We start from the raw sequence: 16,637 nt of genomic DNA, 5'->3' as shown, positions 1-16,637 counted from the left end.
GCGTGAAGTTTGAGTGATGGATGATGTTAGTATCAATGAGATTCGGATAGTTGGGATAAATCAGAATGGTAATCATCATCGCTGGGTTCTTGGGAGATATTAGAGCTTGGCGAGTTTTCGGTTTCATTTAAGTCAATGTTCAATTTATTATTTTTTTTTATTAGTTAAGTTTTTTTTATTGTGTGAGTTATTCTGATTTTCACAAATCTTTCTGTAAAAATTGGATGTAACAGAGGTAAATTAGAATTCTAACCTGTAACCGAAAGTATTTTCTATAAATGCAATGATGTTGTCAGATGGCATGCAATATTTCGAGGTATTGAAGGTACATATTCTTAATAGACTGTTTTGCAGTTTCCTGAGTGCATTTTGTGAAGAAGACCCTTCGTTTCTGTTTTGGTTTTTTGGTATTTATTTTAGGGAGAGGCATCACATTGGAACTAGTTCTGGGTCAGTAGAACTGGTGTGAACTTCAGAATATCCTCGTTTGTTTGTAGAAGTGGGAGGTGCAATTGGCTGATCTAGTTCCCTTGTGTTTTCAGTAGGTTTCACATTGAATTTTTTGGTATTTTGGTCTTCTTTTTTTTCTTCTTCTTCTTATTTTTATGTAGAGAGGACTCTTTTTGTTTTCTTTTTGTTTTTCAATGTTCCTCCAGTAAGTTGTCGTTCTATCGTTTTCCCGGTCTTCTTACTGATCGTATACTATCTTTGATAGCATTTTGTACAAGATCGTGTGGAATAACAGGGAAAACATTTGAGATTATTATTCTTTTAGTAGGAGAAATTAGAGAAATTTTAATATATCGACGGCGTAAAAACAGGAACTCGTAAGTGACAAGATGATGATTTTAGAGGAGACCAAAAAAAACCGTATTATATTTCATTTAGGGCGCATCTTATTATGTTTTTTGTGAAATAGGCTTATTTTTGGTGAGTAAAATAAAACAAGCAAATATTTTTTAGAGTAATTTTGAATTTAAGTAAAATGACACTATTTATAAGGTAATGTTTAATCTAAGAGTTCACTTACCAAGTAGTGCTCAAATTTAAAATAAGAAAAAGAACTTTATGTCTTTAAATGATTTATTAGAAAAATAATAATAAAATATTAACGTTGTCTTAATTAAAAGTGTCAAATAAATTTTGGAAGAAGTTGTATTTTTTCACAAAACTAGGTTAAAGAGTTAACTATTTTTCATTGTTATTATAAAGTGGTGAATTATAAAAATACCAAAAGTCACGTAAAAGACATTTTTTATCACCTGAAAGTGTTCAAATTTAGTTTAAATTATTGAATTTCTGGAATTGTAGAGAGGAGGAAATATCACAGATTTAAATTCAACTTTATCAGGCCGTATTGGTATTTCCTGAAACTCTTCACAACAGTCCACTTTGTATGAAATTTTACCACCTTTGTACTGAATCGCACGGATATCCGTAACTAGGTAATTCGAATTACTTGTTCTTGAAGGTCTCAGAGACTTATACTTTATTAAACTCTTCTTTCCAAAATTTCCTAAAAAGTCAAAATTTCTATTTCTTGCTTCATATGGCTGAATTCGCCCAGCTTATTGTGTAATTTTTAGGTACATAATCACTTGGTGGGTATATATCTTTATTTTTCAAACGTGTTTCTATTACAGTATGAACCCAGTCACACTCCATCTGAGTGTGAAGCTTTTCAAGAAATTTTTGAACAATTAATACCTTATATTTGTCAGCTAGGTAGAGTAGGGCGTTGGAGTATAAGCAAGTAATAATTTTCTATTTTGGGTAGTACAGCCGTCCGAATATATAATTTATATTTTTTCAAAAATTCTTCCTCTAGGTATTCTACCAAAACAGAGGCATAGGTTGAAGCTTGGCCTTTAGCTTCTATCTCATTAAACCAATAGCAAACAACTTTTTTTGTTACCAAATTACAATATAAAGTTGTGACAACACAATTTATTCTTATAATCTCTTAAGTGCGCTTGTAGGTATTTGTGGCGACAACTGCACAGCATTCTCCTTTTAATGCTTTTTCCTTGTCTTGTCCTTTTTAAGATCTTGCGAAATTTTTTCTTCATTCAAGTTTTTTATTCGAAATTGCCATTTTTATACATAAAACAAATATCGCATTGACCTTTGCGAGGCTGAAAGAAAGAAATTTTTATCTGGTTTACCACGTTCTTGAATAGTTTTAGATAAAGTACTTTATGATTTTCCTCTTTGCACCATTTCTCGTAAATCTTGTAAAATATTGCCAATGTATAGCGACAAATAAGCTTAGAAAAGCAATGATTAGAATGCACAGAATCGAGGTGTGAAACATATACACACAACGCAAAAGTCTAGGGATATTTTTATAAATAGACGTATTTTGTTTATGTGTAATTAACTTAAAAAAACTTATACAAAATTTGTAGTTTAAATTGTTGTTTAATATGTCAAAAACCATAAATTGCAAAAAACAGAAAATTGGAGCAAAAAAAAATATACTGCAAATCACCCATCTTTCAAATACCATCATAAAATGTTAAAAATACGAAATATAAACTTAAAATAAAATATGGCCACCACGTTGGTTTATCGCAGCTCTACATCTACTGTTCATGCTCCGAATCACATTGTTAATATCTGCTTGAGTTAGTTGTGTCCATTGTTCTCTCACAAGCTCTTTTAATTGAAATTTATTGTAGATATTACCCATATGTGGAGTAATTCTTCTTTGGAGCATATCCCATACATGCTCAATGGGATTCAAGTCCGGTGATTGTGCTGGCCACGGAAATACATCAATACCCTCGTTATTCAACCAGTTTGTTACAATATGCGCAACATGTGGCCGAGCATTATCATGCATAAAGTAAAAATTTTCTCCAACAGCAGCAGCAAACGGGCGCACAACAGGTTCAAGAATAGTGTCCAAATATTGCTGACTTGTGAGAAAGCCACGTGAGAAAATGAGATCAGTTCTTCCGTCAACCATAATTTCGCCCCATACCATTAATGTACCACCTCTGTATGTATACACTTCTTGAAGATGTCGTAATTGTTCTCCATTTCCGAGTCGCCTCTAAACTCTTGTCCGACGAGAATCTGGATAAAATCCATATCTAGACTCGTCACTAAACAAAACTGTGGCACAGTCATTGTCAGTCCAATTCTGAAACTCTTGAAATCAGGTTAATCTTGCAGCGCGATTGCCTCTAGATAGAGGTGGACATCTCAGAGGTCGCCGACTACGAAGATTGGCTTCATAGAGATGATTCCTCACAGTACTGCTGCTAATTGTTACATTATGTGCAAGCTGTAGTTCATTAACCAGCTCGGGTGCTGAAATTGTTGGCTGCCAAAATTAAATATCGGTCTTGAGCGACGGTTATAGAGCGACCACATCCTGGATGTTGCTCGGCTGGACTCCCAGTGTCTCTAAACCGACGCCACAAACGACTTACGATGCTTTGGGAGACACCCAGCTGGTCAGCAACTTGAGTTTGTCGCATACCAGCTTGAAGGAGGCTCACGGTTCTATTCATATCATCCAACGTTAAATGTTGTCGTTGCATGGTAAAAAGACAATATCTTTAACTTACCTATTAAGCAAGAATGGTATAAAGTGACTAAAATTAAAAACAAACAAAACATAAATATGTCGATTTTTTTGTCCCTTATAAAAAACATTCTAAAACACGTATTGCTATCAGTTTTACAATTTTTTTTTGATAAGATGTGAGTGTCTGTATCAACAATTATAGTACAAGCAAATTTATATGGTCATGAAATTTCTGTCATTGGTATTTTCAAATTATTAAAATATCCTTAGACTTTTGCGTTGTGTGTATTTTAGCATTGCTAAATTGACAATTACGAGGTACTGCATCAACATAATGGCTGCAAAAAGTTACGAGGTACCATTTTCTGTAATTTAAAGTCTTCCGGAAATTTTTCCAGCTGTAACCACTGGTTAGTAGATGCCGCTACTTATTCTAAACCTAAAACCGAAATGTCTCATTTTATGCAAATTTGTTAGTTATGAGGTCCTGCCTTTCTGCCGTCGATATACAGATTCGATTATTGGATATTCTAGGTGCAAGAGAGATATATTTAGGCCGTATGTGACCAATAGCGTTACCTACTGCCTTTACACAGTGAAATACCTTAAGATTTTCAGCTTCAGCGGCAAAAACCAATGACGGAGTTTGGCTTGAAACATTACTATTTGTGTTTTGAGACACCATGTAGAATTTAGAGCAATTGGAGATCTGTTCGATGTTTTATCGCCCTTGTAGTCAAAAGCAAACAATATTTTATGACTAAAATTATTTGGTTTTAACTACGATGAAATTAGTCTTTTACCTCAGATCCAATATAGATCTGCCCACGCCACTGGTGGCAGGATTAGTTTTTCGCTGATTTCTTCATTGTACTAATTATTATTTGCACCAAAAATGTAAATAAATGATTTAATACATAGGTACGTAAATTGTCCAAGTTTATAATAACAGTAACTATAATTATGATTTATCGATAGCACTACGGTTTATAAAGATAAGAGGGAAGCAGAAAAAGATGGCACGATTACTCCTTTATACACGTTCGAACTCCAGTTTTGGATTTAAAACAGAATAATAAAGGAAATTACGTTAAGAAATACTAATATTGCAGTCTTCAGTTATGCTTTATTAAGTCAAAGTGAGATAACAGTTTCCATGTACCTAATATAATGTTAAAATAAGAACAAAAAAATTAATAACATGCGGGGTTCATAACACAGTACTTTCCTGAAAGTTTTCGAGAGGGTTTTAAACTGTCTGATTCTTTTATACATTCGCCACAAAAAGTATCGCATAAGTTTCAAAACAAAAAAAAGTTTCAAAGTAGATATAAATTTTAAGCAGAAGATATACGTGTAAAACCTCCTTTAGGTATTTAAGAGCAGATAAAATTCCAAAGTTGTTGAAGTGTTTTGTTTTTGTCAAAAAAAGTAAAAAGTAATAATAAATAGGTACTTTTTATTTTTATCATTTTTTGTGTGTAGTAAGTTTGTTTGCTTTTCTATTTTAGAGTTTTCCGACTGAAATGTAACTTTTATATGTCTGAGTAATTAACCATATTTTGACTTTTATTGGAGATATGCAGTTACAGCAATTCGTTGTCGTTTTTAAATTTTTGTGCAGGTTTATAGAAAATTGAGGTTACAATAGCAAGCCATATCCAGGACTTCAAATAAATATAGTACAATAGGTTAGTTTACAGCCGTTTGGACCTTTCGACGACTGTAAATGATGACCGCTCTCTAAAATTTTAAGAAAGTTTGATAAATGATAAAAAGCATACAATTTTAAAAAATACTCACATTAGATAAAACTATGCCTTGTTGAATGTCTATGGGCTCGTCTTTTTTCTCTCTTTTCGACCGTCTTCAATGTAACTTTAGAACTATTAGTGTTTTCAAGCGACTGCCCAAAAAGCAAGGCAAAACTTTGGCACCTCCTCGAATTTTTTAATGTGATTATAATCGTAAATCTAACATTTTGGTTAAAATGGCTGGATAACAGAAAATATAAGCAAAATGGATAAATAGTTTATAAATATAGTAAAGTAGGTTAGTTTGCAGTTGTTTGGACCTTTCAACGACTTTAAATGATGACTGGCCTCTGAAATTTTAAGAAAATTTGATAAATGGTAAAAAGCATTTAATTTTAAAAAATACTCAGACTAGATAAAACTATGCCTTGCTGGATGTCTATGGGCTTGTCCTTTTTTCCTATTTTCAACCATCTTCATTGTAATTTTGCATCTATTCGCATTTTCAAGCGACCGCCCAAAAATCAAAGCAGATCTTTAGCAGCTCCTCGAGTTTTTTAATGTGATTATAATGGTAAATCTTACATTTTGGTTAAAATGGCTAAATAACGAAAAATAATAGCAAAATGGATGAACAGTTTATAAATATAGTAAAATAGGTTAGTTTACAGTAATTTGCACCTTTCAAAGACTGTAAATAATGACCGCTCTCTGAAATTAAAAAAAAAATTACAAATAGTAAAAAGCCTAAGTTTTAAAAAGTACTCAGATTGCATAAAACTATGCCTTGTTTCACGTCTATGGGCTTGTATTTTTTCCCTCATTTCAACCATCTTCATTATAACTTCGGATCTATTTGCGTTTTTAAATGAACGGTCTCTGAAATTTTAAGAAAATTTGATAAATGGTAGAAATCATACAGTATGGTGGAAATGAAAGGAATAAATTCGTTATTTCGTAAACCGGAGACTTTAAGGAAAAATCTTGAAACCCGTCGAGTTTTATTTTTAAATAAGCTATTCGTATACATTTTTATTTTTGACGTCATCTATGTGAGTGTGATGACGTCATTGCTAAAATTTTTGAATAGAAAGGGGGGTATTGTAATACATCATTTGAAAGGTCTTTTAAATAACTATTCAGCTATATGTCTAAGTAATTAAAGTTTGTAATTGTTTAAAAAAATAATTAAATTTTTATTATTACAATAAATATTTATTAAGTATTATTCAATAAATACTACGAAACCTAAATTAAGTGCTCAAATTGTTTACCTTCAGCTAAAATACAATGAGAAAGGCGTGCCGCGAACTCTTCTCTAACATTCTCTAAAACTTCCGGAGTTATTTGAACAACCTCATTACGTATTCTTTCTTTCAGTTCATTAATGTTTTGTGGTCCATTTTGATACACCTTACTTTTTAAATAAAATCCACAGGGAAAATAATTCCTGTAGCTGGCTGTATACCACGTATAACAAAAAGAGGTTAGTCTTTGTATGTGGGTATATTTTATTTTATAAAAACCCTTAAAAGGGCAACATTAAAAACACGAATGTTTTCGGAACAACCGTTCCATCATCAGGTTAAAATACCTAAAATAAGTATAAACCATTTAATTACAGCAAATGTGGTTTAAAATTTTGACTAAGGTTAAAAAAACAAAATGGTTATACTTACAGGTTACCATGCCTGAGCCACCAAAATATTTGGGTAAAAACCCTTTAAAATGTAATGTGTTACCAAAGAGTGTACATGATGTTGATAGTATTATATGATGTTTAATATTTTAATTAGATTTTACTTCAGGTAACATACACCCATGCTTAAGTGAGTTCCAGTGTCCGGAGAGTAAACCTCTTCAAACGGACTTCAGCTGGCAACTGATTGATAAGATACCCATGAGCGGTGTCAAAAACAAAATGTCAATGAACCATGAAACAATGTTAGTTAAACATTATATTACTACAGCCAAAAGATTAAAAAAACTTTGATGATGTTAAAATGATAACAGCAATCCAGGTGTTGGGATTTAAAAATTTTTCTATAATTATTTAATATTGGATATAAAAGATGTAAATTACTGGTGTTGTTGAAGGTCATGTTTAAGAGAATGACGTATGCATTAGGCAGCTTATGTTACTCTATATCGTATGGAGTGTGGTCTAAAAGGTGTAATTTGTGACGAATTAGCTGAAATATATGGAAATGTCCTTTTATGTTGCTTACATCTAGGACAAGGAAAAATAAATAAATGGTATATATTTGTAGCTAATGTAAGACTTCGTATTTAGATGAAATTGTGTAATACTGCTTGTATCTTAAAAATTTTTAATATAAGTGGGTCCAATAGATTGAGAAAAGTGATTGAAAATCTTCCGGCTGAAGGAATTAAAGTTATAATATATGTGATTAAATTTAAAAATTTGAAAAGGCTGAGATCCTCAGAGACTTGGCAGGAATAAAAGTAAATGAAATGACTAAAGAATAAAGGAGAGTGGGTTAAAGGAAAATGAATGAGTTAATCAACAAAATTAGAGATGATAGAGGTCCTTCATGCTTAAAGCATCTAGCACCCTGAACAAAATATATTTTGGTTATATTAAATTCGATACATAAAAGCCTGAAATTTTATTTGTGAGTATGGTGTACTAAGATGTTGACTAAGAGAGGGGGAGCAATGGTTGATTAAGGGTTTAGGTAAAGTGGGAGAAAGTGAATTCTGATGAATTGCTGGATTGTGTTTAAATGGTTACTGAGTTTAGAACTAATGAGTGGATGGTAGATATATGAAAAGACAGAGAACTAGCAAAAGAAAAAAGAATGGACAGGAATATGATGTAAACGTGAAGATTGTCAAATAATGAAATAGTGAGGTATAATAGATATGATGTTAACAATAGGGGGCTGAAAAATTCTTTTGGAGGGAGTGTTGTGACAGTAGTGTAGAGAGAATGGTTGTTTTAAAAGCAACAATTGTTGAGAAGGATTAAGGTGTTGACGTTTATAGAGGAAGGTCAGATAAAGAAGATGGGGTAAATTTGAGAAGTGTGGGTTATGAGAAGAGTTGTCGGTGTAAGGGTTGAAAGTCACGGTTGAAAGATACATGGCGATTAACGCAGCTGGGGCTTCTTTGCTTTTCCTTGACTATTTCCAAGTCTTCATATAGATCTAATTTTAGAAAATTTTTTTGGGGTATATTATGTAACAAAGAGACGTCTTCTGGTATGTTGAGGGTATGTTTATGTTGTGCAAGGTGTTATGAGAATGTGGAAGTGTTCTCTTTTTTAGTGTGTTCTAGGGAACGGGAAGTTAGTGATCTACAGGTTCTACCTGTATATGTAGCATCACAATCAGAGCACTGTAATTTGTAAACACCACTACGATCCATGTAGTTGATGCAATCTTTTGAATTGGTTAAACATTGTCCTAGATTGTTCAGGACTTTAAAAGAAATGTGGGTATTCTCAACAGATCTTTTTAGGATATATCTGATATCTCCAGAGAGACGTTCTTGAAGGTAAGGTAAGGAAGCATAATGAGGTTTAATGGTCAAGTCTCTGGGGAACGCAGCCTCTCTCAATAGTTTGAGTTGTCTCTTATTAATAAATCTTCTAAAATAAATCAAATCCACCCAAACATAAAGTTCACCATGGAACTAGAGTCGTCTCAATCTATTAATTTCCTCGACCTTACTATTACCAGATTAAACGACCATTTCGATTTCAGTATCTATAGGAAACCTACACAAACCGACCATATCATACCTTTATCTTCCAACCACCCAATGTCACATAAATATGCAGCCTTCCATGGTTATATTCACCGCCTAGAAACAATCCCACTATCACAATCCAACTACCAAACAGAACTCAATATTCTGAAACAAATAGCATCCAACAATGGGTATGACCCCAACCTCATTAACAAACTTATTAATAAGAGACAACTCAAACTATTGAGAGAGGCTGCGTTCCCCAGAGACTTGACCATTAAACCTCATTATGCTTCCTTACCTTACCTTCAAGAACGTCTCTCTGGAGATATTAGATATATCCTAAAAAGATCTGTTGAGAATACCCACATTTCTTTTAAAGTCCTGAACAATCTAGGACAATGTTTAACCAATTCAAAAGATTGCATCAACTACATGGATCGTAGTGGTGTTTACAAATTACAGTGCTCTGATTGTGATGCTACATATACAGGTAGAACCTGTAGATCACTAACTTCCCGTTCCCTAGAACACACTAAAAAAGAGAACACTTCCACCTTCTCACAACATCTTGCACAACATAAACATACCCTCAACATACCAGAAGACGTCTCTTTGTTACATAATATACCCCAAAAAATTTTTCTAAAATTAGATCTATATAAAGACTTGGAAATAGTCAAGAAAAAGCAAAGAAGCCCCAACTGCGTTAATCGCCATGTATCTTTCAACCGTGACTTTCAACCCTTACACCGACAACTCTTCTCATAACCCACACTTCTCAAATTTACCCCATCTTTTTTATCTGACCTTCCTCTATAAACGTCAACACCTTAATCCTTCTCAACAATTGTTGCTTTTAAAACAACCATTCTCTCCACACTACTGTCACAACACTCCCTCCAAAAGAATTTTTCAGCCCCCTATTGTTAACATCATATCTATTATACCTCACTATTTCATTATTTTACAATCTTCACGTTTACATCATATTCCTGTCCATTCTTTTTTCTTTTGCTAGTTCTCTGTCTTTTCATATATCTACCATCCACTCATTAGTTCTAAACTCAGTAACCATTTAAACACAATCCAGCAATTCATCAGAATTCACTTTCTCCCACTCTACCTAAACCCTTAATCAACCATTGCTCCCCCTCTCTTAGTCAACATCTTAGTACACCATACTCACAAATAAAATTTCAGGCTTTTATGTATCGAATTTAATATAACCAAAATATATTTTGTTCAGGGTGCTAGATGCTTTAAGCATGAAGGACCTCTATCGTCTCTAATTTTGTTGATTAACTCATTCATTTTCCTTTAACCCACTCTCCTTTATTCTTTAGTCATTTCATTTACTTTTATTCCTGCCAAGTCTCTGAGGATCTCAGCCTTTTCAAATTTTTAAATTTAATCACATATATTATAACTTTAATTCCTTCAGCCGGAAGATTTTCAATCACTTTTCTCAATCTATTGGACCCACTTATATTAAAAATTTTTAAGATACAAGCAGTATTAAACAATTTCATCTAAATACGAAGTCTTACATTAGCTACAAATATATACTATTTATTTATTTTTCCTTGTCCTAGATGTAAGCAACATAAAAGGACATTTCCATATATTTCAGCTAATTCGTCACAAATTACACCTTTTAGACCACACTCCATACGATATAGAGTAACATAAGCTGCCTAATGCATACGTCATTCTCTTAAACATGACCTTCAACAACACCAGTAATTTACATCTTTTATATCCAATATTAAATAATTATAGAAAAATTTTTAAATCCCAACACCTGGATTGCTGTTATCATTTTAACATCATCAAAGTTTTTTTAATCTTTTGGCTGTAGTAATATAATGTTTAACTAACATTGTTTCATGGTTCATTGACATTTTGTTTTTGACACCGCTCATGGGTATCTTATCAATCAGTTGCCAGCTGAAGTCCGTTTGAAGAGGTTTACTCTCCGGACACTGGAACTCACTTAAGCATGGGTGTATGTTACCTGAAGTAAAATCTAATTAAAATATTAAACATCATATAATATTATCAACATCATGTACACTCTTTGGTAACACATTACATTTTAAAGGGTTTTTACCCAAATATTTTGGTGGCTCAGGCATGGTAACCTGTAAGTATAACCATTTTGTTCTTTTTAACCTTAGTCAAAATTTTAAACCACATTTGCTGTAACTAAATGGTTTATACTTATTTTAGGTATTTTAACCTGATGATGGAACGGTTGTTCCGAAAACGTTCGTGTTTTTAATGTTGCCCTTTTAAGGGTTTTTATAAAATAAAATATACCCACATACAAAGACTAACCACTTTTTAAATATCCCCATAAAAAGAAATCAAGAGGAGTCAAATCAGGTGACCTAGGCGGCCATTCTATTGTTCCTCTTCGGCCTATCAACCGATTTGGAAAGACGTTGTTTAAGTAGTTGCGTACCAAGACAGCATAGTGTGAAGGCGCACCATAAGGCGCATAAATCATTTCTGTTTGGAAACAACCGGTTCAATTCTGGAAGCAAGAAATTTTGAAGAAATTCTAAATATCGAGGACCTGTTAAGTTTTCTTCGAAAAAGTATGGTCCAATACACCTATTATCTATTATTCATACCCAAACATTAATTTTCTCTGAGGATTGAGTACGGTACTCTTGCATCCAGTGTGGAGTTTCCGTAGCCCATTACCGATAAGTTTGACGATTGACATGACCGTTTAGTAGAAATGTAGCTTCATCAGAGAAAATAATCTTTTTTAAAAACATCGGATCTCTGTTATTTCGTTCCATTATAATGTCACAAAATTCAATTCGTCTATGAAAATCATCTTCCATAAGTTCTTGTACTAAACTTACTTTGTAGGGATGCCACTTTTCCTTCTTTAGCTGTTTAAGAACTGTTGAATGGTCCATGTCATTATCTAATGCTACTTGCCGTGAACTGTTATGAGGATTATCTTGAAATGCTAACAGAACGTCTACTTGTTGGTTTTCAGATATTGGTTTTCTACTACCTTTAGGAAGGTCTTTAACATGACCCGTTTCTCTAAATTTTGTCTCAATTTTGCTTACAGTGGATTGTGAAATTGGTTTTCAACGGGGGTATTTAATATTAAATAACGCACATACTTCTTTCTGCGTACGTGTTTTATCTCCATAACCAATCATTATGAGAATTTCAATTCTTTGCGTTTCAGTTAGCTTCATGTTCAAAGATACAAAGACTTTTTGAATACGTTTACTACAATAATACTATTAATCACGTGACAGAAAGATAATTAAGTTTGAATGTCCAACTATCAATGTTCATATTGATAAGGTAACTAGTTTTTTTAAAAAGGTAAAAAGTAGATAAAAAAGACATTTCATTATCAGTGATGGCCTTTATAAAATTTATTTTTGGTTGTCAATAATACATCATATCAATACTTAATAAATATTTATTGTAATAATAAAAATTTAATAATTTTTTTAAACAATTACAAACATCAAATACTCAGACATATTGATATGGCTGAATAGGTATTTAAAAGACCTTTCAAATGATGTATTACAATACCCCTCTTTCTATTTAAAAATTTTAGCAATGACGTCATCACGCTCACATAGATGACGTCAAAAATAAAAATGTATTCTTACGAATAGCTTATTTAAAAATAAAAATCGACGGGTTTCAGGATTTTTCCTTAAAGTCTCCGGTTTACGAAATAACGAATTTATTCCTTTTATTTCCACCATACTGTATAATTTTAAAAAATAGACTGGATATAACTATGCCTTGTGGATGTCTGTGGGCTTGTCTTTTTTCTCTCTTTCCAACCATCTTCATTATAACTTCGGATTTATTTGCATTTTTAAACGACCGCCAAAAACCAAGACAAATCTTTTGCACCCCCTCGAATAATATATGATTATAACCGTTAATTTTACATTTTAGTTTAAATGACTGAATAACAAAAAATATAAGGAAAATGGATAAAAAGTTTATAAATATAGTACAGTAGGTTAGTTTACAGCCATTTGGACCTTTCGACGACTCTAAATGATGACTGTTCTCTAAAATTTTAAAAAAATTTGATAAATGGTAAAATGCATCAAAATTAAATAAAATTACTCAAATTGGATAAAACGATGCTGTGTTGGATGTCTATGGGCTCGTCTGTTTTTCCTCTTTTCAAACATCATTGTAATTTTGCATCTATTCGCGTTTTCAAGCGACCGCCCAAAACCAAAGCAATACATTTGCACCTCCTCGTATTTTTCAATGTGATTATAATCGTAAGTCTTACATTTTAGTTAAAATGGCTGAATAACGGAAAATACAACCAATGACTCTAAATGATGACCGCCCTCTAAAATTTTAAGAAAATTTGATGAATGGTAAAAAGCATCAAATTTAAAAAAAAAATAGTTAGAATGAAACGATGCCGTGTTGGATGTCTATGGGCTCGTCTTTTTTTCCTCTTTTTAACCATCCTTATTGTGACTTTGGATCTATTTGAGTTTTCAAGCGACCGCCCAAAAACCAAGGCACGTCCTCGAATTTTAGAATGTGAATATAACCCTAAATCTTAGTTTTTAGTTAAAATGGCTGAATAACAAAAAATATATGCAAAATCGATAAACATTTTATAAATATTGGACAATAGGTTAGTTTACAGCCGTTTGGACCTTTCGACGACTCTAAATAATGACCGCTCTCTAAAATTCTAAGAAAATTTGATAAATGGTGAAAATCATATAGTTTTAAAAAATTCTCAGATTGGATAAAACTATTGCTTTGTTGAAGGTCGATTTGTTCGTCTTCTTTTTATCTTTTCAGTCGTATGTATTGAAACTTTCTATATATTCGCGTTTCCAAGCGACCGCTCTAAAATTTTCAATAAATTTGATAAATGTAGCAAAAGCATAAAATAAATATAAAAGCATAAAATAAAAAAAAAAAGAATAATCCGATTGGATAAAAATATGCCTTGTTGAATGTCGATTTGTTGGTCTTCTTTTCCTCTTTCCAACCGTCTTTATTGCAACTTGCTATTTATTCGCGTTTTCAGGCGACCGCTCTCTAACATTTTCAGAAAATTTGATAAATTACAAGTTTAACTCAAATATACATTTTGATTAACCAAATTTATTTTTATGAGTACTACATTAACAATACAAAAGTTTAAATAGAATATTTTTAAAAAATTATGGATTTAACCGTTACTTGAGGGAAATTCATTTTATATAATAATAAAACACTGAAAATTTTTGTTTTCAAAACTTCCACAACATTTATTATAATATCTTATCACTACAGCAGTTTCGGCAGAGTGCCTTCCTCGAGTGATCTATTTTTGGTATGTCTTTACACTTTATAGTCTTTAAATGAATAGGTTGAGGAGGGAGGAACTGTTTGTCTCAATTTTTAATTTGTTAATTTCCACAGATTCTAATAAAGATCGGTTAAGGCCTTTATTTTTGAAGAGAATTTGAAATTAAGAATTTGAAATTCGCCATTAAAAGAATGATTATTTTTAAAACAATACGGTCAAAAGTCCTGTGTAATATATGTAAGTATAGTATGTAAAACATCTGGTTTTTAAAGATGTGTTTATGGAAAAATTATAAATAATTATAAAAACTTATTTTAATTTTATTAAAAAATTATAAAAAATTATAAAACATAAAAATTTATAAAAAATTATAACAATTAAATAAAACTAAATAAAATTAAATGAAATTAAATGAAATTAAATGAAATTAAATATAATTACAGTCGCCAAATATCCAGATGGGTATTGATTTGTCCATAAACATAAGAAGATAATTACTACTTCCAAAAGATCGCTGTGATGGAAATCATGACAACTGTATATTGCTCCCATTTTCAACGGAGTTAAGTCTGAAAATATACAAATGGAGATAACTTCATAAATGAAGACGTTTTAGATCGAAATTTTATCGTGCAAAAGTATTTACCTCTGTTGTTTACGTTTACGATCAAAACTTATTAGTGGTACCGAAGATAACTCATTTGGAAATGTGTTCAAGGAATTTATGTCTAATAGACTCTGTTGACACTATAATGTCGGGGTCAGTTTAACTATATTTGTATTACCATACGCCAATTTTTCGGAGCTTGCCTAAATCTGCACTAAACACGATGCATCACGTGTTTTCGGCTCACAGCTGAATAACATTGAGTGGCTTATTGATATTTTGTTCATTCATTTGCGTTCTTTACGGTGAGACATGCACATACTTTGAGATTATTGTCTACTACTCGTATTAGAAAATAATATCGTGAGTAAAAATGTTTGCAGAAAGAGAATTTCTTGCCGCTCTGAAAGAACGGGCATTAAATTTAGAAGGTAAGTAAAGTTGAATAATTTTATTAGTATTGAGTATTTTTTACCTCCGACGCAAAAACAGAAGTATTATCACTTATGAGTTATACGTTTAGTATGTGTGTATGTATGCTTATGTTTATGTGTGTGCGTGTTTGTTTTATATTTGTTGTGGCATCATGTGCGTGCACAATCCTGCAATCTGGCCACTGTTTTTGTTGTGGCATCATACACTCGGATGTCACAACAAAATGAATCATATTATTATAAAAACAGATATACTGCGGATTATTTTGGAAGTTACCGCAAACCTTTCACCTATCGATGACGTTTTGTCGTCTGTTTTCGTTAGTGCTCGCTTAGTTTTAATTTAACGTTATTTTGTGTGTGATGTCACAATCATTGATGTTGCACACATGAATATCACCACTTTGTGGCATCAACTGTGATCTCTGTAGTGGAGCGCCCTCAGGAGGATGCACTTTGTACTAATGTGTGTAAAATCTTATTCAGTCAATTTTTCGGCAGGTAGGCTCGTTGGAGTGCATTCTATTTTCTAATGCTGTGACATCGTATTTTATTTGTATATTTTCTTTTATATTTATTTTAGCGTAGCGCAAAGTATTTAACATAATTGTCGAAAGATAATAATTTTGGGATGTTTTTTAATATTGCGATAAGTATTGGCTTACACTTTCAACGGGTTTTATGGGTTTAACAAGTTTCTGATCACTTTACGATATTTGTTATAGTGATTAACGTTTTTGAAAATTCACGCATGCTGCTTTTATAAGTGCATTAAGTTTTCTATTACTTTAGATCAACGTCAAAATAATTTTTTATGAGTTAAATTAAAATAAGTATTTGATTTTTAAAAGATTACAATTTTATTTTAGGCTAATACGAAACGTTTTTGTTGGTTTTCGAATCGGCATTCAGTGCGTGAAGGGTACTGAATTATTATTCAGTAATTATTATTATTTATTGAGTAGGTACACAAAGTAAATTTAAAAATTCTAGTTTTGTAATAAACATATTAATTTCATATTAATTTAGTGCAGTATGTAGTCTAAAAACCGAAATAGAGATGACTTTCACCCAGATGCGTTTTTTTATGAAGATGTTTTCAAAAAGTATTGTGGATTATTTTTTTATTTAATTTAACGTTCTTATGACGACTTTATGTATTAAGTTTTCATGCTTCAGGTTGGTTTCATATAATTGACTTTATTCCGCTTAAGGCTTAAGTTAATGTTTTAAGCTAATTTCTGAGGTG

The sequence above is a fragment of the Diabrotica undecimpunctata genome, chromosome 11, assembly GCF_040954645.1.
Source record: "Diabrotica undecimpunctata isolate CICGRU chromosome 11, icDiaUnde3, whole genome shotgun sequence".
Taxonomy (NCBI): Eukaryota; Metazoa; Arthropoda; class Insecta; order Coleoptera; family Chrysomelidae; genus Diabrotica; species Diabrotica undecimpunctata.
This window is presented reverse-complemented; position numbering follows the sequence as displayed.